Genomic DNA, 26,928 nt, shown 5'->3' with positions numbered 1-26,928 from the left:
TGACGGCACGTAAAATGGCATTTTCTGCTGCCCTGCAGAGGAGCCTGTGAGGAATTGTGCCAACTTAACCCTATGGTGCCTTGGCGCCATCCTTCCCGGGCAACTGGAGCTGTGCCTCATCATTTTAACCCTATGTTACCTCATTTAGGCAGCCTGAGCAAATTCTGACGGCAGCCTAAGCAAATTCTGACGGCAGCCTAAGCAAAATCTGATGGCACGTAAAATGGCATTTTCTGCTGCACTGCAAAGCCGCCTGTGAGGAATTGTGCCAACTTAACCCTATGGTGGCTTGGCGCCGTCCTTCCCGAGCAACTGGAGCTGTGCCTCATCATTTGTAACCCTATGTTGCCTCATTTAGGCAGCCTAAGCAAATTCTAACGGCAGCCTAAGCAAAATCTGACGGCACGTAAAATGGCATTTTCTGCTGCCCTGGAAAGCCGCCTGTGAGGAATTGTGACAACTTAACCCTATGCTGGCTTGGCACCGTCCTTCCCGGGCAACAGGAGCTGTGCCTCATCATTTTTAACCCTATGTTGCATCATTTAGGCACCCTAAGCAAATTCGGACAGCAGCCTAAGCAAAATCTGACGGCACGTAAAATGGCATTTTCTGCTGCCCTGCAGAGGAGCCTGTGAGGAATTGTGCCAACTTAACCCTATGGTGGCTTGGCGCCTTCCTTCCCGGGCAACTGGAGCTGTGCCTCATCATTTGTAACCCTATGTTGCCTCATTTAGGCAGCCTAAGCAAAATCTGACGGCACGTAAAATGTCATTTTCTGCTGCCCTGCAGAGGAGCCTGTGAGGAATTGTGCCAACTTAACCCTATGGTGGCTTGGCGCCGTCCTTCCCGGGCAACTGGAGCTGTGCCTCATCATTTGTAACCCTATGTTGCCTCATTTAGGCAGCCTAAGCAAATTCTAACGGTAGCCTAAGCAAAATCTGACGGCACGTAAAATGGCATTTTCTGCTGCCCTGGAAAGCCGCCTGTGAGGAATTGTGTCAACTTAACCCTAGGCTGGCTTGGCACCGTCCTTCCCGGGCAACAGGAGCTGTGCCTCATCATTTTTAACCCTATGTTGCATCATTTAGGCACCCTAAGCAAATTCGGACAGCAGCCTAAGCAAAATCTGACGGCACGAAAAATGGCATTTTCTGCTGCCCTGCAGAGGAGCCTGTGAGGAATTGTGCCAACTTAACCCTATGGTGGCTTGGCGCCTTCCTTCCTGGGCAACTGGAGTTGTGCCTCATCATTTTTAACCCTATGTTGCCTCATTTAGGCAGCCTAAGCAAATTCTGACGGCAGCCTAAGCAAATTCTGACAGCAGCCTAAGCAAAATCTGATGGCAAGTAAAATGGCATTTTCTGCTGCCCTGCAAAGCCGCCTGTGAGGAATTGTGCCAAATTAACCCTATGGTGGCTTGGTGCCGTCCTTCCTGGGCAACTGGAGCTGTGCCTCATCATTTTTAACCCTATGTTGCCTCATTTAGGCAGCCTAAGCAAAATCTGATGGCAGCCTAAGCAAATTTTGACGGCAGCCTAAGCAAAATCTGACGGCACGTAAAATGGCATCTTCTGCTGCCCTGCAAAGCCACCTGTGAGGAATTGTGCCAACTTAACCCTATGGTGGCTTGGCGCCATCCTTCCTGGGCAACTGGAGCTGTGCCTCATCATTTTTAACACTATGTTGCCTCATTTAGGCAGCCTAAGCAAAATCAGACGGCAGCCTAAGCAAATTCTGACAGCAGTGAAGTAGGAAAATGGGAAAATACCCTCCCTCCAGTCTCATCCAGATCATGGCCCAGGACATCAAGACCCAAGCACCCCCGTGAGAGGTGTTTGACCATTTCATCTCCTCACCAGATGCCCAGGTCCCCTGTGTCCATGGCCCACACACCCGGGGAGCCTGCCCCCTACCACGCCCTGGTCAAGCCGACGTCAGCCTCATGGACCAACTCGATTAGACAACAGCACAAACACCATCATCGTTAGAGATGCCATGACGAAATAGCCAACAGACAAGAACACATGTGCCACCATGCACACTGGTCACTCACACACCAACCCACACACACGAAGAACATATTCAGTGCTATGATGCAGCGGACTGACACACCCACAAACCCGCATCGTTGTTATTTTTCACATAGGCCTCCTACAGCACAGCAGAAACGCAAGACGCCTGAAGATCTTGTATATACATGCTTGCAGATGCTTTCCCGCTACCTATCCCTATGAAGACGCCACCCTATGTATTTACTGATGCTTGTGACACTCTGTCGCTCCGCACAACCCCATATTATGGATTGTCTACCGCCACCCGGAAGCTAGGCCCAAAGTAGGCCTCAATGCAAGAGTCCCCAGGCAGGAGCCTCTCAGACGAAAATCCTCCCAGAACGAAAAGTAAAGCGCTGACCACGCAGAACGAGCCCCAACGAGAGCCCACAGCCAAGACCGCAATGTTACAACTCACATGCCGTGCTCCCAGCGCCAAGGTTACACCTGCCACCACCAAGCGCTCCTCAGAGCCGAAATACAAATCAAATGCTCATAATTCTGCTCCAGCCACGGTCTCCCCACACGTGACCAAGCCGAACTGACAAGATGCCAAGCTTATGAGACAGAAAGTCGCCGGAGTCCCACGTCTGGGACACAGTCTGCAACAACGAAGCGACAAGTTGGACACCTACAGCGATGGGAAAGACATACACATCAGCCACTAGCCAGACCTGTCCATTGTCCACCACTAACACATAGGGCCTCATTACACGGACGGCGGTGGACCAAGGTGCTATTAGCTCCTTGGTCCATGCCGGTAAAATACCGGCACTGCCTTGGAGGAAAGGGGAATTACCGTCCTATTCCAAGGTTGGTGGGCCGGTAATTCCCCCTTCCCCATTCCCATTTTTGCCCCATAGGGCATAATGGGAATGGGGAAGGTGCTAATTACGGCACCGCAAATTGCGGTACCGTAATTAGCTCCCTGGTCCCTTTGCGGGTTGGTTTTTAGCACCTGCAAAAAGCAGGCGTTAAAGTCTCCAACCCGCAAAGGGACCTCTTAGTAAGGCGGTAAGGGTTAACGGTCACGGTACCATTAACGGTGACCGTTAACCCTTACCGCCGTCCGTGTAATGAGCCCCATAGTTGCACATTGTTGCCAGCACCAGGTACATCGCGAGCTGGGAACGGCGATGGCCCCAGGCTTGGGGGCTCGCGAGGGAACCAATCAGAATACGAGGCGCTCATCACTGACACCATTTTAGTTAGCCAATCACTAAGTGTCCCCTTGTAACAATTTCCGTGTAGCAACTGTTAGGGACAACCCAAGTGTACCACCTGACCTGTCCTTATCCAATAACCCTTTCTGCTATAGGTAACTATACTGACCCTACCACTCGGGGAGCCAACCCGAAGTGGCGTTAGGTTTTGTGACAATTTTCCCAGGTGACGCAAGTAGCGCGTCATACTACGGTAAAAAGGGGCTGCGAGCCCCACTAATGCTGAGAGTCTGTCCGGATGCATACGGGCTGAGAATATCCCTGCCATTACTATAGTAAACAGCAGTTACTACCTTGCTCTTGTGTGTGTCTCATACTCCTTTTGGGACGCGGGAGGAGTTGGGGCCAGCCCCAGCCCCGGAGGTTCGCGGATGGCTCTGCCGGCCCCCGGGAAATCACCCCGACAAGTTGGAGGCACTGCTGAGATCTGTTTGAGGTCTACCTAACCTAACGGCACAACCACAAGGCCTCTTGTAACGAGGCAACCCGGCAGCGCGGCCCGCTCTGCCTTTGCCCCCTTTTGAGGACTACAGGACCACAGCGGAACTGCGAGAAGACCGGACAGCGCAATCCGGACATTGGCCATTGGGAGCCGACTTGAGAAGTATCCCGCCCACGGTTGGCAAGTGTCCAGACGTGGTCCAGACGAGGGGAGGTGGCGAGCAGCTTCTGAGGGGTGCCCGCGGTCGAGTGGCCCTGGCTCACGAGGACTTGATGTGAGTATGGCACACCCAACCAGCAATGTAATGTTGTGCAGGAGGGGGGAGGAATTGTAAAAAGGGCGGTGGGTGGTTGTCACAGGGTGTTAAAAAAGGATTTTGACTAATAAGCAGCGATAGGTGCGTGAGGTGCAGCAGGACAGGCACAAAGGCCGTCCTCTGCAGCGTCACCGAGCAAGTTGGGTGGGGCTCAAGCACCCACGTATGACTGGCAGATAGCGCTGATTGGTCTAGATCGCGGACACCTGTGTAAGGGAGGTGTGGCTTTCCTAAAAATTGACGTAGATCAATGATTAGATGAAGATCCCTACTAATTGAGTGTTGGAGCTCGTTCGGTAGATTGTTTTCCCACAGGGGGTAGCTAGATTGTTTCTCGAGTGTGGAAGATAATTGGCTGGTTAAGCTCTCCTAGGGAGGGGGCGTATCACACGCGAGGCGATGCAGCATGCGCAGTCCAATTGTAATAAGTAAATGATTGTTGCATACTCCACTCCAGATGTAGTGGGAAGACAGCTGTGGGGTTAACGGGGAATAAAAGTGTCAAACATAGCACGTGTTCATTGGTTGTGAAATTGTACGTACTTGTAATATCTTGTAGAAGTTGGTGACATCACCCATAGAGCTTGTATAGGACTCAACGACAATCTCGCGTTCATCCAGGGGTGGTCGAGGGCAGGAGGTACAAAAGGTTAGGGGTGAAGGGAGAGAGGCGGCCGCGCACGGAGAACGCCAGCCGCGCTCGAAAGGGGAGGAGCCAAGGGGGGAGGTGGCTGCGCACGGAGAACACCGGCCACGCTCAACAAAGGGATTGCACCAGAAGAGGGAGGGGGCTGAGCAGACAGTGGGGATGGGGAGGAGGAGGAACTAAGTTGAAGGTGTGCCGTGTACAGGCGGCACAGGAAGGTGGGGCAGCCCAAAAGCATGCCGCACAGGGCACATAGCCGCAGGGGGCTTTGTGCGCCACGGCCCAAGGGGGCCATAGTTGTAACATCGGGAAGAAAGAACAGCAAACGCAAAGTATTGTAAAATTAAAATTGCTTTCCTTTCATCGGACAGTCGAAAATCCCCAGTTTACGGGGCCAGGTAAAAGGTTGACGTTGAGAAAAGTAAAATTGTAACATGGCCACGTACTATGGGTCGAGGGCAGGAGCAGGGTTGTGGTTCAGAGCAAGCGCTTTAACTACACCACTCCAGCACATATGCACAACACTGTCACCGCACAAAGAGAAAATGATAAAATACAGTATTGAATGGACACAAGGAACAGACAACAAAATAAGGGTACCGTGGCCGCCCAGCAGCAGCTTCGACACGTTTACCCAACACTACTTGCTGACATATCTACATAACACATACAAAGGGAAAAGGTTAGCAAACCATTTAGAGGTTTTTGATCTCTGGAAGATGTTCCAGGGAGGTACACCAGGAGCCCCGGGAAAGTTCACGGTACAGGGGGTAAAGGAGGAGAAGGGGACAAGGGAAGAGAAGGAGGTAAAAGAGGAGAGGGTGAAAGAAGGGGGTCGGGGTACGGCGAACAAAAACCCACCCAGCACTGAAAAAAGTGGGGAGGAAGCAGAAGGATCATTTGCGGTAGCAGAGGGAAAGGTTAAGAAAGAAGGGGCAGAGTACATGCCCATGGCTAAGGTAGTGAAGAAGGAGGAAGGGGGTTGTATCCAATAACAGAACTAAGAGAAGCCGCCCGACAGCAACTAACGGCTGCTGAGGGATATTCAAACCCCGCATACAGGCCCTCCACCATACGCACCAACAGATAGTTCTGAAACGGGGATGGGGCGGCGGGCACGGTAGATTCAACCACAATGCAGGAAGGAACGGGGGGCGAAAGGAGGGCCCTGGGAAGTTTTGCAAAGATAGGGCCAGATGAATGGATAGCAACGCAGGTGCTTCTGAAGCTCCGGGGGACACTAACAGGGGAAGAGGAGGACGCAGTGAGGAAGGTAAGCAAGGAAGAGATGGCTCACACACAAACAGGGCATGAGGTAAGTAAAGGGAGAGAAGGGCGACTTTCACAAGAAGAGGAAGAGATGCTGGAGGAAAGGTTGGCAGAATTGAGGGACGTACGAAGCGCACTGATTAGACAGTTCGAGCAGGAAACACGGGAAAGACAGGAGGAAAAGAAAGCACATAAGGAAGAGAAGGCGAGAATGATGGAACAGACAGAAGAAAGGAAGAAGGAAGAAGCGCGCATTAGGGTAATAGCAGAACGAGTGGTACGTGCAGAGCACAGGGAGATGCGAAGGAAGGAGGAGGAGAGGGAAGAAAATGATAGGGAAATGGGACTGTGGAAAAAGTAGATTATATCAGAAAGCGCCCAGAAGTATGAAGAAGGGAAGGTTATAGAAAGCATACTAAAGAGGGAAGGGGGCATATGGGGGAGAAAAGAAGACGAGGAAAGGATATTAGCACAGGTGAGCGCAGAAGTATTGGAAGAACTCCACAGGAAACGAGCGGAAATAGGTGGCGAAGTAGTGAAAAAGAAGAACGAAGAAAGAGGAGACAGGAGAGTGGAACACGGAGCAAAAAAGTATATACGCCAGGACAAGGAGGTGGCAACAACATCAACACAGGGGGTTGCGGTTAAAGGAAGTGAGTACACAGACGTGGACTTAATAGATTTAAGGACAGTGACAGTAGGCGGAAAACGCAAAGAGTGGGGATTGATATTTCCTGATGGATTTTGCAGCGAGGAAGAGGAAGGTTCGTGCAACAGTGGAAAAGATGGAAATAGGGAGAGTTTAAATAAATTAAACATAACGCGCACTAACTGCGAGTCACCATGGGCATGCGAGACACAGGGAGAACCAAACACAGGAGAAACAAAAATAAGAGAAGCGAGCAGGAAAATACCACGCCCACTAAACACCCACACATGTACACACTCCATATGTCGGCAGACTTTGAGACCTCCCAGGACTTAGGCAGGAAGAGCGAGCAAACACACCTATGATGGGGCAAAAGGGTAGCAGGAGGGTAAGGAAAAAACGTAGGAGGTGATAGAATAAACTACTGTAAAATTGATAGCATTGAAGAGCTACCAAATATGGAGGAAGAGGGAGAATATACTAGTATAACCTCACACAAGCGGACGGCGGGGGTGGTGAGGGAGTACCACTTAATGCCACTACTAGAGAGGGGAGGAGCTAAACCACAAAATGTCCCCTGGAAGCATGCCGACAAGGAAAATATAAAATGCAGACTTCCATCTCTAAGTGGAGGAGCTGGGAAGTGGATATATGAGATGGAAAAACAAACTGCGGGGCAAAAATTAGCAGTGGGAGGCACGAAGGGGCTGCTAATTTCCATACTGGGGGATGCCGCTGATGACATTTGGAAGAGGGCGGGATTCCCAGGGGTAACAATAAGCGACACATCACATGATGGAGCACCATTCGTCAACTGCAGACATGCGCTCTGGCAGGCATTGAGGGTCCAATACCCAGACACATCAGACATAGGAGCCATAACCTCAAGCAAGATGCGTGAGAATGAAGATCCTGTTGATTACATCCAGGAGATTCAGGAGAAGTGGCGCTTGGAAACGCGGGATCCGTGGGACAAAACACTAGCAATTTTCTACCACGTACTAATGCAAGCAAGATCTGACGGCACGTAAAATGGCATTTTCTGCTGCCCTGCAAAGCCACCTGTGAGGAATTGTGCCAACTTAACCCTATGGTGGCTTGGCGCCGTCCTTCCTGGGCAACTGGAGTTTTGCCTCATCATTTTTAAGCCTATGTTGCCTCATTTAGGCAGCCTAAGCAAAATCTGACAGCAGCCTAAGCAAATTCTTACGGCAGCCTAAGCAAAATCTGATGGCACGTAAAATGGCATTTTCTGTTGCTCTGCAAAGCCGCCTGTGAGGAATTGTGCCAACTTAACCCTATGGGGGCTTGGCGCCATCCTTCCTGGGCAACTGGAGCTGTGCCTCATTATTTTTAACCCTATGTTGCCTCATTTAGGCAGCCTAAGCAAATTCTGACGGCAGCCTAAGCAAAAACTGACAGTACGTAAAATGGCATTTTCTGCTTCCCTGCAAAGCCTCCTGTGAGGAATTGTGCCATCTTAACCCTATGGTGGCTTGGCACCATCCTTCCTGGGCAACTGAAGTTTTGCCTCATCATTTTTAAGCCTATGTTGCCTCATTTAGGCAGCTTAAGCAAAATTTGACTGCAACCTAAGGAAATTCTGATGGCAGCCGAGGCTAAATCTTGACGGCACGTAAAATGGCATTTTCTGTTGCCCTGCAAAGCCGCCTGTGAGGAATTGTGCCATTTTAACCTTATGGTGGCCTGGCGCCGTGCTTCCTGGTCAACTGGAGCTGTGCCTCATCATTTTTAACTATATGTTGCCTCATTTAGGCAGCCTAAGCAAAATCTGACGGCAGCCTAAGCAAATTCTGACGACAGCCTAAGCAAAATCGGACGGCACGTAAAATGGCATTTTCTGCTGCCCTTCAAAGCCGCCTGTGAGGAATTGTGTCAACTTAACCCTATGATGGCTTGGCGCCATCCTTCCTGGGCAACTGGAGCTGTGCCTCATCATTTTTAAACCTATGTTGCCTCATTTAGTCAGCCTAAGCAAATTCTGATGGCAGCCTAAGCAAATTTTGACAGCAGCCTAAGCAAAATCTGATAGCAAGAAAAATGGCATTTTCTGCTGCCCTGCAAAGCCGCCTGTGAGGAATTGTGCCACATTAACCCTATGGTGGCTTAGTGCCGTCCTTCCCGGGCAACTGGAGCTGTGCCTCATCATTTTTAACGCTATGTTGCCTCATTTAGTCAGCCTAAGCAAATTCTGACGGCAGCCTAAGCAAAATCTGACGGCACGTAAAGTGGCATTTTCTGCTGCCCTGCAAAGACGTCTGTGAGGAATTGTGCCAACTTAACCCTATGATGGCTTGGCGCCATCCTTCCTGGGCAACTGGAGTTTTGCCTCATCATTTTTAAGCCTATGTTGCCTCATTTTGGCAGCCTAAGCAAATTCTGATGGCAGCCTAAGCAAATTCTGACGGCAGCCTAAGCAAAATCTGACGGCACGTAAAATGGCATTTTCTGCTGCCCTGCAAAGCCACCTGTGAGGAATTGTGCCAACGTAACCCCATGGTGGCCTGGCGCCGCCCTTCCTGAGTAGCTGGAGCTGTGCCTCATCATTTTTAACCCTATGTTGCCTCATTTAGGCAGCCTAAGCAAATTCTGACGGCAGCCTAAGCAAAATCTGACGGCACGTAAAATGGCATTTTCTGCTGCCCTGCAAAACCGCCTGTGAAGAATTGCACCAACTTAACCCTATGCTGGCTTGGCGCCATCCTTCTTGGGCAACTGGAGTTGTGCCTCATCATTTTTAACCCTATGTTGCATCATTTAGGCTACCTAAGCAAATTCTGACGGCAGTTTAAGTAAATTCTGACGGCAGCCTAAGCAAAATCTGACGGCAGCCTAAGCAACATCTGACGGCACGTAAAATGGCATTTTCTGCTGCCCTGCAAAGGAGCCTGTGAGGAATTGTGCCAACTTAACCCTATGGTGGCTTGGCATCGTCCTTCCCGGGCAACTGGAGCTATGCCTCATAATTTTTAACCCTATGTTGCCTCATTTAGTCAGTCTAAGCAAAGTCTGACGGCAGACTAAGCAAATTCTGACGGCAGCCTACGCAAAATCTGATGACAAGTAAAATTGCATTTTCTGCTGCCCTGCAAAGCCGCCTGTGAGGAATTGTGCCAACTTAACCCAATGGTGGCTTGGCACCATCCTTCCCGGGCAACTGGAGCTGTGCCTCATCATTTTTAACACTATGTTGCCTCATTTAGCCAGCCTAAGCAAAATCTGATGGCATACTAAGCAAATTCTGACGGCAGCCTAAGCAAAATCTGATGGCAAGTAAAATGGCATTTTCTGCTGCCCTGCAAAGCCGCCTGTGAGGAATTGTGCCAACTTAACCCAATGGTGGCTTGGCACCGTCCTTCCCGGGCAACTGGAGCTGTGCCTCATCATTTTTAACCCTATGTTGCCTCATTTAGGCAGCCTAAGCAAAATCTGATGGCATACTAAGCAAATTCTGATGGCAGCCTAAGAAAAATCTGATGGCAAGCAAAATGCCATTTTCTGCTGCCCTGCAAAGCCGGCTGTGAGGAATTGTGCCAACTTAAACCCTATGGTGGCTTGGTGCCATCCTTCCTTGGCAACTGGAGCTTTGCCTAATCATTTTTAACCCTATGTTGCCTCATTTAGGCAGCTTAAGCAAAATCTGACGGCAGCCTAAGCAAATTCTGACTGCAGCCTAAGTAAATTCTGACGACCGCCTAAGCAAAATCTGACGGCACGTAAAATAGCATTTTCTGCTGCCCTGCAAAGGAGCCTGTGAGGAATTGTGCAAAACTAATCCTATGGTTGCTTGGCGCCGTCCTTCCCGGGCAACTGGCGTTGTGCCTCATCATTTGTAACCCTATGTTGCCTCATTTAGGCAGCCTGAGCAAAATCTGACGGCAGCCTAAGCAAATTCTGACGGCAGCCTAAGCAAAATCTGACGGCACGTAAAGTGGCATTTTCTGCCGCCCTGCAAAGCCACCTGTGAGGATGTTTGCCAACCTAACCCTATGGTGGCTTGGTGCCGTCCTTCCTGGGCAACTGGAGCTGTGCCTCATAATTTTTAACCCTATGTTGCCTCATTTAGGCAGCCTAAGCAAAATCTGACGGCAACCTAAGCAAATTCTGACGGCAGCCTAAGCAAAATCTGACAGCACGTAAAATGGCATTTTCTGCTGCCCTGCAAAGCCACCTTTGAGGAATTGTGCCAACTTAACACTATGGTTTCTTGGCGCTGTCCTTCCTGGCCAACTGGAGTTTTGCCTTATCATTTTTAAGCCTATGTTGCCTCATTTAGGCAGCCTAAGCAAAATCTGACGGCAGCCTAAGCAAATTCTGATGGGAGCTGAAGCAAAATCTGACAGCATGTAAAATGGCATTTTCTGCTGCCCTGCAAAGCCGCCTGTGAGGAATTGTGCCAACTTAACCCTATGCTGGCTTGGCGCCGTCCTTCCCGGGCAACTGGAGCTGTGGCTCATCATTTTTAACCTTTGAGAGCAGTGTGGGTACATCCTACAACTGAGAGGAGAATCTATGGGACACCCTTCTCAGTCAACCAGATATTGTCAAAAAGATAGACACAGATGCTTGATGCCTATCTACTGTACTCTTCACCTGTGGGATGGGATGATGACCCGGTACAGCATTGGTAGAGCAAGCGGTCCGTCTGGCCATCAGCACTTTGCTGTAGTATTGCCAAGCTGCTCCCCCTGCAAGTTTGCAGTCTGAGAGTGTTTCTCGTGTGGCCAGGGCTATTGTCTCTAACCATAGGAGAAGCCTTCTAGTGCTGCATGTACTACAATTGGCATTTCTAAAAAATAAATGAGCACTTCATAGTGGAAGACATCATCCAAAAGCCAACACTCCAGTTCGTAAAATGATGATGATGAACCATAGTGCATGTCAAACACTGAAAAGTGGAAAGTGGATATTATACTGCAGCTATACATTTCCCAGCCACATGTGGTGCATGTGGTTGGGAAATGTATAGCTGCAGTAATGACTCAGGCTATGTAGCCCTCACCAGCTGCTGCCTCACACATTGCCTTTCATTCTATATACTACAAGTAAATGTAGAGGAGGAGCCAAGTACCCCTACCGGAAGCCCCAGCCCCATTTTGCCTATATGTTTGCACCCGGAAATTGCGACATGCACAAAGCCAATAATGGTACCTATACTGCAAACAGTCCTCGAAACAAGGTATCCATTGAGAAAACCCTATATGATGTATCCACTGAGAAAGGACAGTCTCCTGAAGGAGCAAGAAGTGTGAAGATGAGTGAAAGAGAAGACTGGTGACATCACATGAAGCAGAAATGATGCACCCAGAAGAGATGCCAATGAAGAAAGTATATAGACCTTATAGAACCTGATGGCGAAGTAGAGAATTAAGCAACATTTTGGGAGCAAAATGAAGATTGCACGGGCAGAGACGCACTTAAGAAAATTCAAAGGCATTTCACAAATGTACTGATGCAGTAACGCAAGTAGACAAAGTAATGGTAAGCCTGGCTATATGTAGTGAGTAGACTGTAGGCGGTGCAGCCAATATATATATATATGTGTATAGAATCTGTATGTTCCACGATACATTTTAGCAAACTTGGACCCTGTGAATGGAAGGGCTGAAAGTGTGGCGCAGTAGAATAGAACAGCTGGTGGCGAAGGAAGATTCGAGAAGACTTGCCTGACCCAGTGTCAAGAGTCGGGGCTGTCAAGAGCCTGGTTATCTACTCGAGAAGATACTATGAACGTGAGAAGAGAGCCGAGATCCTGTTTGAGGTGTAAAGGAAAAACACTGCAAGTGCCAGGTTTTCTTCATTTAATAATATTCAATACAACAAAGGAGCTCAGATGTGGCCTCCAGTCACATGGTCAGATGAAAATAGACTTTGGGGCAAGCTACACCGAGACCAGAAGATAAGGCCATGCTCTCACTCCCTTTTATTCTCAGGCACAGTGAGCCTTTGCAAGGCCGAGTTGAAAGGCATTAATTGAATGGCAGACTGCAGGAGTGATGATGGATGTTGGGCTAATTGGGTGGGGAGGCATGACCAGGCCAACCCCCCAGCACCTGGGGTACCAACTTGTGTGCTGCTAGCAAGTTGAATATTCCAGAAGGGTGCAAGCGTGCCAACCAATCATAGAGGGCCAGATAGCTAGAGGCCCTATAGTTTGAGAAGCCAAAAGAACGTTGTGTATTAGTATGACACGGAAGATGACTTGCACTTGGGGTGGGTTTAGTTGTCCACCTGATGTTATATATCCAATCACAATCCCATACCCCATAGAAAGTATACTTAGATGTTCTCCTTACGCCTATCACAAACTCTTGTAGGTTTCCTTATTTTGCCACGTAGTATGACGTCACTCATGACAAATCTTTAGCATGAAGTTGTGCTTTTTTATGGAATGTTTGAGAACTCTTGAGAGAGAAGGCTGTGCAGCGTCTGTTGATGCCCGTGTACTCCCTGTTTTAACAAAGTGTAATTAAAACAGTCTTGTTTTTGCCAACTTCCTGAGTCGGTCTGATTATTGATGTACGAGTAAGATCTGCATCCCCATCCATCTCAGATACTGTTACCTCATCTTAAAGGACCTCCAGGTTCACTTGGTAGCAGAAAAAGGATTGTTACAGACCCATCGAGCAGTAGGCTTTTAGCATTTTCGGAAAATCAGATGTCCCCTGCCATTTAGCTAGAGGGTCGCAAAGTTTCCTGTGGAGAGCGGCCAATATAGAACTCTTGCAAGAAAATTGATGCAGGTGGGATGGGTCCCTCTTTCACGAAATCCCTCCTGGTTTCCACAGGCACTGAGCGGACTGAAGGCGACGGTGGCTGATTGGAGGAGGAGACAATCCCGTGGATCAGGAACTGAAAGGCGAATGGTGAGTAGATTGAGGCGACTGGCAAAATAGGGGAATGAGGATTGTGGTAAAAGAATAAAGTAACGGGGGGTTGTTTAATATATGACGAGGAGCATCAGAGATATATGACGAGGAGTGTCAAAAAGAGTCCTAGCTCAAGGAGCTTTTAAAGGGAGTCATTTTAAAACCCAAGTGGGTACTTAGGCGGCACATAAACAAGGTTTATGATAGGGAATGAATCAAACTCCAGTCGCAGTATTTTAGTGGCTATAGAAAAGGAATGCCATGACAAGATATACGTAAAGTCGACTAGTCTGTCTGTTTGTGTATTTTGAAGTTGAAGAAATTTTTCGAGGAGCGGCAATAGTTAATTTAATTTCATTTATTGTGACTTAGTTTACAATGAAACTTTACACATTAAAATGTTACCTAAATGGGAACAAAATTATGATGAAAAAACCATCAATAATTAACAAACATTACATAAGATATTAACATGAAAGGCAATACATTAAATTCTCTAAATATACATTTCCTAAAAACCATAGAAAACAGCTTCATTTTAAGTTCACATTTACAATAGTTCATGGACCAGATCTAACCACATCCTACCGTATGTTCTCCATAAAAAATTCAGATGGAATATCAATCTAATTTCAGTGTTGTTACAGTTCCTGTATAAATAGGGGCCTGTGTTAGCCAACAGCCCCTCGTGGGTTTCAGCGATGGCTATACATCAACTCCTCTTTATATCCGCCTAAATGGTTATATTAAGTCTTGTTTCCACCTTCAGCCAAACGTTGTACAGCGCCATAAGGAGTCTTATACTGTTGGAGTTGATACAGTGATGCCAAAATAACTCCTCTTTAATGTAACCTTGGTTATGCACCAGCTGACCCAAGCCACGCTTTATGGTACTTAACATTTTGTGACATTCAGTCAGTACATGTCTGGCCGTTTCTAGCTGATTCACTCCTTTGCATAACCGACAAATCCGTAATTCTGGGGGGATCATGTCTCTTCTGCCTGTTATCATTAAATTAGGTAGTTGTTCTAGCCTTAGAAGTAATATGAATCGTCTAAGTCTCCTATCCGGGCATAAATTGAGATAGTTCTGCAGATTTTTATAGTTATACAACCTATACTGGACAAACTGATAGCTTTTCAGCTTCTGGAGATGAGCTTAATTCTCCAGCCAGTCCCAGAGCTCTATGCGTTTAACCAGAGCCCTTTGCATGTCTACAGTTACATTGCCCGCTCTTGTTTGCCACCCAATGGTTGTCAGGAATTTAGACATTTGCTCCTTCAAAGGGCACGGGGATTTATCCTTCGAGATCTCTAGGTAAGCTGCCTTAAGTAGCCCATTTTTAGTCTCGTTCCTCATTCTCAAATAGAGTAGGGCTCGCTTTTTTAGTACAATCGCTTTCAATGAGGTCAGCCCCAATTCGAGTCTTAATATTGCCATAGGGATTCCCGGTGGTAGGCCCAGAATAGCGCGCCAAAATTTCTCCTCAATCACCTGTAGCCATTTCAGGTCAGAGTTGAGGAGGGCTTCAAGACCATAGGTGATCATGGGGGATAATACCTGCATGTACAGTTGTCTCGTGCCCCATATAGTGAATTCCCCCTGATTTAGTGTGAATCTATAGAACAGTGCAGTCAGTTGGGATGCCTTTACAATGCGTGACTGCTTGCAGAGTTCATAGTCGCCAATACTCTCAAATTCTATACCTAAGTAGCGGTAATGAGGAGAATAGGCAATGGTATCTGGGCCAACTCTGAGCTGTACACGAGTGGTATTCTTGTTGGTAAATCTCATTGCCTTTGTTTTTTCCAGATTAATTTTGAGGCCATTCCTCTCGGCGTATTCCCACGGAGCGGTGGCCGACCTTCGAAGCCCACTAACAGTGTGGTCTAGTATGACCAGGTCGTCCGCGTAGGCCAGAACAGGGCAGATGGAGTCTCCTATTTTCGGTGGACAATTTGTCGCAGCCCTAATGGCCTCCGGGATGTCATATACGTACATATTGTAGATCAGCGGGCCGTGACACAACCTTGTTTGACTCCCCTATTTTGTAGCACGCTTCGCGTAGTGTGTCCTTCCTGATCTAATTTTACTTTAGCAGATGTGTTCTGGTGGAGTAATCTGAGATAATAGGTCAGGCCCTCCGGGCAACCCATTTCTTTTAACTTCCGCCAGAGAGCCTCTCTGGGAATGGAGTCAAATGCCGCTGAAAAGTCTATATAGAGGGCATACAGTGGAGGTTGCCCTCCTGATCTGGCTCGTGTTCTTAAAAGATCCAGAACCATAATGTTGTGGGCCGTAGAATACCCCTGCCTAAAGCCACTCTGGAATTTGCAGAGTATGTCAGATTGCTCTACCCAGTGCTGCAGCTCCTTTAAGAGGAGAGAGGCAAATATTTTGCCTGTGACGTCCAGCATTGAGAGCAGTCTATAATTGCTAGGATCCGCTCGATCACCCTTTTTGAAGACTGGTATGAGCACCGCTGTTTGCCAGGTTCGGGGTATTCTCCCTTTGTTTAGGATCTTATTGAACATTATAGCTAACAGGGATGCCCAGAATTCAGGATGCGCCTTCATCACAATATTTGCTAGGCCATTAGGGCCCGGGGCTCGGGAGGATTTTAAGTCTGAGATTGTGTTCAACACCCTTTGATATGTCACATTAAATGGAGGGTTTAACGGCCTATTAATCAGTGTATGGGGATCCTCTGTGTCTGCCTTGGAATTCCTATTTTCAAGGAAGGCTATCCATGTTTCAGCTTTAATAGGGTTAGCTAGTTTGTTTTGTACAGTACCTCGCGCATCACCCAGCAGAGCCCAGATATTACGCGTTTTACCTGTACAGATCGTGTTTACCAATCTTTGCCAGGCCGTGATTTTGTCTAATTTCCGTTTAACCTTGATCATAGCTCTATATTTGTTTTTTACACTCCTGACCTTAGTAAAATATATGGCTAAAGGATAGGCTTGTCTCTTGGCCAGCCGGAGTTCCGCTCTACGCTCTCTCTTCAGGTTTCTTATAGCTATGTCAAATGGTGGCTTTTCCCTACCACAGCTAATCATAGACCCCGTACGACAGACCGCATGTTTCTTAGCAAAGGAACAGATCCAGTTTTCAATGGCGTCACTCGACATCTCCTGGAAGTTCGATAGTAAGTTTAGATCAATGTTACCCGTAGCTGCCACCGCAAGAGCGACATTTTTATCTGACCAGCTGATCCTAGTACCGGCTTTATTTGGCACGATGTTACCCATGTTGATACTAGGATGGGCTTTTGTCCCAATGTTCAATTTGCATATGAGTGTAGCATGATCACTCCACTTGTTAGGGGTTATTTGCATATCCTCCACTATCTCATACAGACTAGGGGAAACAAAAATATAGTCTATGGTACTTCTTGAGATGCCATTGGACCAGGTATAATTACCTGGAGAGTCGCTCACAGTTTTACCATTAAGCATTTCAATGTCCCATAGATCAAACAAATGTTTCCATCCTTGGCCTTCGGGATCATTTTTTTTGGTATGTTGCAAATAGTTTTTAATTTTTAACTTAGGGTTATAGGACTTCCCTATGTTACCACTCATATGGCAGTTGAAGTCTCCAACCACTATTACCCCAGTGTTCCCACATTTTAGTAGCCAGGTAGCCAATAGATTTTGTAAGGCCTCCTGGAGTTGTTCACTTATTAGAGCACCCGGGGGATTATATAGACTAACTAGTAGCAAGTGGCCCGTTCCTGTCTGGTTATTATAGTCGATCTCAACTGCCATCAAATTACTGGGACAGTCAGTTTTCACTAATTTAGAACAAAACCTGTTAGCTACCCCTATGACAAGTCCACCATAGGGTCTTCCCTTTGTACCTTTATTGGCTGCCCTTTGATAGATGACAAAGCCATCCAGAATCAATGGCTCCGTGGCCCAAGTTTCTTGAAGGCAAAAACAGCTATGTTTATCTAAGATTTTAATAGAGCCCTCAGCTGACAACAAGTGAGCAAAACCCCTACAATTCCAGGACAGAATAGACATATCTCATTGCTTTAGCAGCACTTCAGGTAGTGAATCTGCAATCCATTATAATGCTTGTTGTATATCTGTGATGTCCACTCTTTTCCCTTCAGAGAAATTGGGGCGGGGGTTGGTTTCAGCTGTAAGATCTATCTTAGCGGGCAGTTGTCTTAGATCTGGTTCATTGAGATCAGCATCAACCTCCACATCAACGGCTTTCAGTTCGGTCTTATAGTTCCTTAACAATGTCGCGGTAGATAGGAACTTGCAATGCAATGCTGAGACCTGAGGATTAGGGGCTTTTAGTGGTTCCACGAATTGGAAATCATCTGACTTAAGGACCCTCAGTTGTGGCACATAGCTCAGTCTAGTTAACAGTTCTGAGCGAGAGAGCCATTTTGAGTTTTCACTTAGATACAGATTCTTTATAAGACATATACAATTTCCTTCCATGGTAGGTGTAGATTCAGTGGGACGAGTTATGATAGGTGTTGCTGATAACTCTAATGGACTCCCGATATTGTCCTTGTCCACCATCTCCGGCTCTTCCCTCGGATTCTCCTCCTCACATATATCCTCCGCCTCCTTGGGCTCAGTCATTTTTTCTCTATCAGAAATTAGCCAACTAGTCAAGCATCCCTCACCACAGTTCTTCCTTTTCTTTGCTCTGGCTGCCCGTTTTTTGGCTTTCTTTGAGAGATGTCCGGCGGAATCCTTGACAGACTTGGAGATGGCCATTTCTTTAGCTCTTTTAATCCCCGCTGCTCTTCTGGCCATTCTGCGTTGCTTACACGAGAAGAATGGTTCTTCGTTTTCTTTGTCTGTCACCATCCCCGGGCTTTGTAGCTCTTCAGAATGATATTCTTCACTTATGTCCGCCAGTTTTATGGCTTCCGATGGATTGGACTCTGCTGATTGATCAACTTCAGCAGTACCCTTTACTTTCTCTCTCGTGGCCATCTCAAAGGTTAGGGCATTTGAATTATCCAGAATTCTCCCCGTCATTTTCAGTAAAACCTTAAGGGCGAATTGCAGTGATGCCACTGAGGACTGGATCTCAGCAATCTCAGTCGCTCCCGGATAGGTATCAGCCAGGCATTCAGTTTCAGCTATGGGGCTATCTTCCATAGAAGCCATCGCCAAATTTGGGGATGCTGATAGTCTGCCCATGCATTCCACTGGAGTGGGAGATACTAATGGAGTATTCCTCTGCTTGTTAGCATTGGCGCGGTCCATGTTGGTAGGTATCGATCCTGGGGCAGGAGTCATTTTCCTTTGAATATTAAGACATAGTTCCAATAGTGAATTGTTGTCAATATCATCGTAATTAGAGGCACATAGGGATCCTTCATTAGTGGGCACGAGAACCAAGGCTTCCTCAATCGTGGTAGAATTCGTTTCAGGAAGTGGGTTTTGTGGAAAAAACTCAGTGATCCTTCCCTGGTCTGCGGGTATTTCGTTCTTAGCTTTCTTTCTGGGTTTTGCCCGCACAGTAGGATTGTTCGAGGGACTCTTAGCAGTCTCCATTCCCTTGGCTCCTCTAAGATTATACTTTGACTGTGTAGATCTCTTCTTCGGAGGCATACGGGTTTTCTCAAATTAGCGCCCTCCGCACTTAGATATCACAAGGGACAATATTGCGACAAGGTATGGTGACTGCCGGAGAAAGATTATCAACCCCTTCACCCCCGAAAAAATGGGGATGGATTGGCCTCCGTTATCCAGACAGTCCCTCTCACCTGGGGCCAGAGAGAATACTCAGCACTCCCTGTAGCACAACACGCCCAGGATCAAAGGCCTAGGCCCGCAGTCTCCTGAGCGTATGGTCTTGAGGCCCAATTGCGTATTTAGGGCAACACTGGCCCCAGTACTCAAATTACCAAAAAATGGTATCAAGGTATGGATATGGGAGCCAACAAAACTCCCACGAAAGCCCCACTGATCAAGGTAGGTGGGAGTTTGCGCTCGGCTAGAGGTTAATGGGGCGCAAATACTCTGCACCAGATTGTTATATTAACACAGTTAGCACTCTGGTTTTAATGTGCTGACAAACGCAAGCATGGCGCCCAATGAACCTCAATGCTGGCTATATGAGGATCAGATGCGGAGAGCGTAAGGTGTAGCCCAGGGATATGCCTCACAGCTCACCACTCACCTCGAATGATCACAGCAAAGCCCTCAAAATGCTGTATCACCATGATCCATGTTCCATATGTATGGAAGTCGGCAGGAGAGAGCACGGTACCTCACCTTCTTAATCCGCTCCGGGACTCCCCTCGCAGGATACGTGGTCACCGTCCCCGTCCTTTTGCCTCTCCGCCTCTTTCACCTATACAGCGGCTCCCGTAGGCGTGGGGGGACCGAGGACCACCCAGTGACTCCTCATGCAGTCACTTGTCTGCTGCCACGGGCTTCGGGAGCCCCCGTGTAAAACCAGCCGCAACTCCGCACCTCCTTCGCTCTACCGCCGCTCTTCGTTCCGTTAGAGGAAAGGACCCAGCGGCGTGAGGGAACGTGCGTACTCGAGTAAGGAAATCGTGTCAAGCCGCACCTCGTATTGGGCTCAGCATGTACAGTGCTGCGCTGCACTGCGTTGTGAGAGGCCTCTTCCGACACAGCGAGACTACTCCGAGAAACCCCAGCAGGGTACGTTCTGGCCAGTGCCCCCAACGCAAGTTAAAAAGCGGCAATAGTAAAAAATGGTTAAAGGAGAGGAAAAAGTTGTTATCTATCTTTTTAGTCATTATCAGCGCTGACTGAACAGGTGGAGTAATTGAGAAGTAGAGGCTTTGAGCGGCGAGGGTGGTGCACGCTCATATTTGTTATTTTTGTGAAACATATTCTGTGTAAATAAATGGTAAGTATTGACAGTCACTTAAGACTTGTCACAATGGGGGATGTTATTCCACTGATGCACCTATCCAAAACACTGCAAAACCATGCACCCAAGCTCAAACAGTATAGTGCGGAATGGGTAAAGGATACAGCATATAAAATATTCATGCCATGGCCCCAAGGGGGGTTGCTGTCAAAAGCGGTTTTGCAACACATGACCACATACTTGCACACTGCGTACACAGGGAAGAAATTGCAGAAAACAATAGTTAGTTTAGAGCTCTGGAAGATGTACCAGGAGGAACAGGAAGATCTGCCTCCTGAGGAAGGTGCTGAGCCTTGTGCTCCCCTTACCTCGCCCGAAGAGAATGGCGATAGTACAAAAGATGAAGGCTTGCATCCATTAAGGAAATTAATGGCGGTGACAGGATATAGTAATCCAATACATGAACCACTTGCTTATAGCAGTGATGAAAGCTCAGAAAAGATCAAAGGAAAATAGGAGATCTTTAAGATTTTACAAGACAAAGAGGAGAAAGGTGAACAACTAAATGTGACCCTAGGTATAAAACGAGAGATTAAGAGATGGAAAGGAGAAAAGTATAAAGCTGGCGAGGTTACGCTCGTACAGAACGAATGGATCGGTGGACAGATATTCCTCAAGCTCGATGGGAAAAGTAGCGAGGAAGTTAGGCAAAGGGAAGATCAAGAGGAGCAGGATCGAAAAGACAGGGAACGAGAGAAACGATTGAAAGAAGATGAGTACAAAAGGAAGAGTAAACAGAGGCGAGAACAAATATACCAAGATAAGCGGCAAAAGAAAGAAGAAAAGGCAGAGGAGCAAAGAAAGTATGACAACAGGCAGAGAGCAAGTGAAGAACGAGGCTATAAAAGAGGAGAGAAGAGGAAGAAGCTCGGAACAAGGCTAGAGAAGAGGAGAGAAGATGAAGAAGCTCGGATATTACGGGATAAAAGAATGGAAATACGAAGGGAAGAAGTGCATCGAGCAAATGAAAGAAGGGAAGAGAAATGACAGGAGGAAAGGATTAGACGGGAAATCAGAAAGAGAAGGGAATTAGAGGAAGAAATGGAGCAAAAAAGGAGACAAAGAGAACGCGATATTGATCACATTCAGAAAGAATTAATGGAGCTGAGTCCAGTGATATCCAGTGATATCATGGAGCCACGTAGAAAACGTTCCTCCCATTGCAGTGGGCAGCGTCAGGGCCATCTTAAGTTACATTACATGAGAATTCTGAGATAGGAAAAATCAGAGAAAGATTTGATAAAGCATATCAAGAGATGAGGGCAAGAAGCGAATTGGGAAGCAGAGGGAAAGGAGATTGATCTATAGTCGTCAAATCACAAAGCGAAGAAGGAAGCCCGTTTAGTCTTGGGCATAGAGCTTTGTCTTTGGACAGACTGATCTTAAATAGGGACGAAAGAGATGAGAGTCATACTAGTTGGGGACTAGATATGTCAGACGAAGAAAGGGAAACCTTCCGTGGGGAGGAGGGAGAAAGTGCATGCAGTCCTGAGGGATGTCTGAAGACAGACAAGAAAGTGAGATGGTCTGATCTAGAGCAACCCAAGGATAGGACGCCAGATTCCATGTCGTACCCAGCGCGACCTAAAGGACGATTGCATAGTGAGAAGGGAGAGTCGCCACCATATGTAAACAGGCTGAGGTCCTTGCCAGGTAGATCGGGAACCATTGTCCCCACTATGGATAGGCAGACGATGGGAGCCGATTGCGGATTTGGGTTCACGCAGTTCCCCTTATTGGAGAAAGCAGGGGCCAGACCGCAGTATATCCCCTCATGTTACATTCACCTGGTATCCACGGGGGCACCACACGATGCTGGATGGGTGGTTGTGCGCTATCCCTGAACTTCTCTGCTTTGTTATATGCCGGGCAGTGGGTAGCGCCTATGACAGGAGAATGGAGTGTTTAGATTTGGGCCCCGCCTCCCTCTGATCCCAAATCCCCTACTTTTGGGGTATTTCTCACCTTAGGTTTTTATGCATAGAACTCTCCGTCCTGCTTCTCTGTGCAGGGGTCGCATTGTGGGTGCGAGAGTTCCGTTGGACCTAGTTTCTACACTGGTCCGTGGGCCCTTGTGTCGGGTCCATACCGACTGTGACTCTGACTCTTCTTGCTGTCTTCAGGTGAGTTATAGTGTCTTTCAGTTTCTAATCTGTCTGTTTCTCCTCCATTTGTTTTGTCCTTCTTTTCGATGTTACGTTTTTCCTCTATGTTATTCCTCTAATGATGTCTTTTTGTTTCTGCAGGGATGGTTGCGGTTAGAGTATTTGACTATGCCCCCGGATGAAGATGATGCGCGGAGCGTGGCGCTGTTTTTTTAAAATTATTGCAAGAGTTGCTAACCTGTATTCTCTTCCTCTTTCTTCGTGCAGGTTGGGGGTGATGTTCCGAAGTGGTGAGCGAGCGAAGCGGGGAATGCTTTCAGGATCCGCTGCTTACCCAGGTAAGTGCTACTAACAATGCTGTCCTTGTTTCTTCACCTTTGCAGGTTGCGGTGAGATCCGGAGTGGCGGACGAGGCAAATGAAGCGCAGGATGGATTCCAGGATCTGTTGCTTACTCAGGTAAGTGTGGTTATTGATGCTGTTCTTGTTCTTCCAGGTCAGTGATGGCATCCGGATCGATGGCTTCAGGATCAGGACGGTGACAAGCAGGTAAGCAGGAGCTGGACACAGTGAGCGTTACTCTGCAGGAGTGCAGAATAACGCGAAGCGTGTATTCCAGTTTGGGCGTGGCTTATATAGCAAGCCACACCTGAAGGCCCGACCACACCCAAAACACTGGTCTGCATAGTTCAGTTCTAAGAACTGAGCTGTGTTACAGGCCTCCATGTTGGATTGAGATCCAAAACTGGTACTTGCCCTATTCCTGATAATGAGCCTGGCGCCAGAGGCGCCAGGACTGACTCCACATGTTCTTATGATGGTATTTAAAGGCCATTGGGGCCACTGTTAAGGGCTGTAGTCCCACTGTTGCCAGGGGGATGTTATACCTCAGGGGCTTAGGGGCATGGATCGTGACACCTGGCCCCAAATGGACAAGGATAATTTAAGTGCAGGCAAATTAATTTTTTTATGAGTTAGAAAAGATGACAGGAGGAAATACTCTAGTCGTAGGGAACATTAAAGGTTTCCTAGCAGCCATTTTTGGGGAAAGGGCTGATGACATTTGGACGAGAGCAGGTTACTCAAGTGTCACGGCACAGAGCACAGCTCATGACAGAGCACCATTTAATAATTGCGAGCAGATGTTTGGAGAGCACTCAGGGTACGGTATCCTGATACGTCAGATATGGGTACAATTATGGCACGTAAAATGAAAGATGATGAAGATCTGCTTGCTTATATTCAAAGTATTCAGGAACGCTGGAGCAGTGGGGGAAATCAATGCCAGTATTTTACCATATTTTGTGTCAGGGATTACCAGAGCAGGTCCAGAGACAGGCTCAAGAAGTAAGTGGGAATGGAAGCGAAGCCATGGGCAGAGATACAGTTGACTATCGCGCATCACTGCTGATTGCTACAAGAGAAAAATAAGAAGAAGGAAGATGCTAGGAAACCTGAGGAGGTTAAGTTACTTCTGAAGAAATTGTCAACGTACGCCATAGAGCAGGCGGTACTGACAAGAAGAGAGGGGCTGGGAATGCAGCAAGCAGTGGGTATATCACAGGCAAATAATCAACGTCAGACGGATCAAGGAGGGAATGGGTTCATCCCGCGAGGCAGAGGAATGAGTTTCAGAGGACGAGGTGCTTTCCAGAATAATCAGGTGGTTTTCAAAATGACCAAGGCGGGTTTCAGACTATGCAGAACGATAATCAAAATGTGCAAGGAGGTTTTAATCAAGGAGGGCTAGTTAGAAGAGCTCCTCCTATCTGTTGGACATGTGGCATAACCGGGCATATTGCGCCAACATGTGGGAGCCAAGGTTATGTACAGAATGGGCAATTCTGAAGAGGGGCGGACAGCTTATCCTCCAGCATATAGCTTACAAAATAGGGATGGGTTTGCCCAAGATCAGACAGTGTATCAAGCACAAGTGCCACAAATGCAACATGCATTGCAACTGAATTGTTAGGAAATGAGTTACGTACATATTTGACATGTATGACCGCTAGTATCTCTGTCATTTCAGATCAACTCAAGAGTAAGGGGTCTTGGTCTCAGGACACAGATGAAGACCATTCAGCAACCGGATGTGAAAAATTACTATCTGTACCCAACTTGTTTATTGGAGACCCCGTTTAGTGCGCAACTTCATAAGGAAGTGGCACGAGCCCCGTTTTAGTGGACCGTTCATCGTCGAAAATATCACTCTCTCAGCAGTAAAAGTCAGAGAAAGGTGCGCCTGGATCCACTTGGGAGACGTCAAACCGTATGCTGGTGAGGCCGATAAACCCCCGCCCGTTGATTCAGAAGCAAGACAAGAAGAAGTTGTTCAGCACATGCAGACTCGATTGATGATAAGGAAGAAGGATGCTAAGAGTGCTGATTAAATAAATGTAAGTTTACATTTGGACTGTGGCTCACCTCGGACACGCTTAATAGATATTTTAGCAGGAGTGCAAAAATCAACATTCTCAAGCCGCAGGAATCTCTTTGATTGGACTTTGGAAAGTGCTTATATGCTAAAAATGCCAGCTCTTGATTTCATATACAACGACTGGAAAAGGGAGCAGTTCCCTGATTCATTCCTTAATGAGTTTCTCTTTGGTTAGATTAATGGTTGTATCTGATGTCGATATCCATAGACTCCTTCTCGCTGTCATTTTTATACTCAGAGCTTCTACAGGGGAACACGACATGTCTATGCCATTATTTTACTCTAGACAAACGCCGCTAAACATACTTGGGCATGACTTAATGACGAAACTTAACATGACAGTGGGGGTCATTCCGACCCTGGAGGTAAGGGGTTAACGTGCCGGAGCCATCAACCCCTTAACGACTCATTACAAGTTCTGCTTGCGGGACCCGGTAAGGACGCCTGGTAAAACCAGGCGTCCTTAGCGGGTCCCGCGAGCAGACCAGGGTGCAAACAACGGGCCCGTTATAAACGGGCCGGTTGTTAGCACCCTCCCCATTCCCATTGAGCCCTATGGGGGCTCGAATGGGAATGGGGATGTACCGGGTTCGGGTTCCTTGAATGAGGAATTACCGGACCCTCCAGGGTCGGAATGGCCTGGTAGTTCCTCATTCAAGGAACCCGGACCCGGCATCCGGTATGGGGGTAGCCATGCCACTAATAGCAGCATGGTTACCTCCATACACAGAATGACCCCCAGTATCCTTTACTGACAAAGGAACAGTGTGTTCAACTCCAGGGATACAGTATGTAAATGAAAGGGAGCTCATATTAGCATTTACAGGAAAGAAAGCTTTACGTGGAGTACTTCTAAACGAGGAAGTGTTTTTGTATGGAGTGATTGTCTTATTATCATGGTTGCCTAAATTGATCGTCAAGTTACTAAGAATACTTGATACATTTCTGTTCAGATCAGAGATTCCTATGGATGATGAGGAAGGGCAAATTATCTCTTTAGAACTAGAAGCAGCAATAGTTAGAGAAGAACGGCTGATGCTTCATGGGACAGACGATGAGGGAAGGGGATGGAGAACAGTGATAGCCCTTAATGAAGGATATAGTTTGACAAATTTGACATACGAGGAGCTATTTAGGGATGACTATTCAAATGATGAGTTAGTATTTTTCATAAATCTTACTTATTGGATCAAAGCAGAGAATGAAGAAATACCACAGAGAATGGCATTGATAAAAAAGAAGCCGCCATCTTTTCAGTAACACGGCCATGTACCCTGTCAGAAAACGATCCACGTGAAACATACATGTTTGCCCCAAGGGTACTGAGAGTCCCCATCAATTTTTAACAGTCCTTCAGATGGACTTGGATAATGTCCAACTTGAAAGTACCATGTTGATGACATTTTAGTGTGCAGTGAGACAGGAGAAGGGTGCAGAGAAGACTCTGTCAAATGTATGACAATACTGGCAGAGAAAGGGTACAAAGTAGAACAGGAGACATTACAATATTGACAAGAATAAGTACTGTATTTAGGACAGTTGATCTCACACGAAGGAAGAAAAGTGACACCTGAAAGGGCAGAGGCTATTATGAGAACTCAACAGCCAAGAACAATGAGGAACATCCAACAATTATTAGGCCTATGCAATTATTGCAGGGCCTAGGTCTTTGATTACAGTACATATATTTGTCCACTTTTAAAAGGACTCAAAGAGGCACAGATGGTTACAAATAAATGAATATGGAGATGTCTAAAGGATTTTATTGATTAAAAGACGTGATCAGCACAGCCCATGTGCTAGGGATTCCACACTACAGTGAAGAATTTTACTTATTCTCTCATTCAAATAGAGAAGTCAGGACACCACTGCTTACACAGAAAACAACACTAGGGCATGGACATAAACGGTTTATAGTCAAAATGTCGAAAACATAATACCGAAAAACAGAAATGTCGAAAAAAAAATGTCGAAAACAAATATGTCGAAAATATATACATATAATGGGA

At 47.2% G+C, this 26,928-nt stretch overlaps 1 protein-coding gene across 9 annotated transcripts in view; it reads left to right on the top strand.

Moving 5' to 3' along the window:
* CIITA (class II major histocompatibility complex transactivator) overlaps positions 1–26,928 on the top strand; it is an 807,875-nt gene that overhangs the window by 167,776 nt on the left and 613,171 nt on the right. For 5 of the 9 annotated variants that reach the window (XM_069647817.1, XM_069647823.1, XM_069647821.1 and 2 more), the window contains exon 2: positions 13,406–13,483. The exons of the other annotated variants lie outside the window; for them this stretch is intronic. The gene's annotated coding sequence lies outside the window, so the exon portion shown is untranslated. The remainder of the gene's footprint in view (positions 1–13,405; positions 13,484–26,928) is intronic. 9 annotated transcript variants of the gene reach the window in all.

This window comes from Ambystoma mexicanum, chromosome 2q, assembly GCF_040938575.1.
Source record: "Ambystoma mexicanum isolate Mex_15411 chromosome 2q, UKY_AmexF1_1, whole genome shotgun sequence".
In the NCBI taxonomy this organism is placed as follows: Eukaryota; Metazoa; Chordata; class Amphibia; order Caudata; family Ambystomatidae; genus Ambystoma; species Ambystoma mexicanum.
This window is presented reverse-complemented; position numbering and strand designations above follow the sequence as displayed.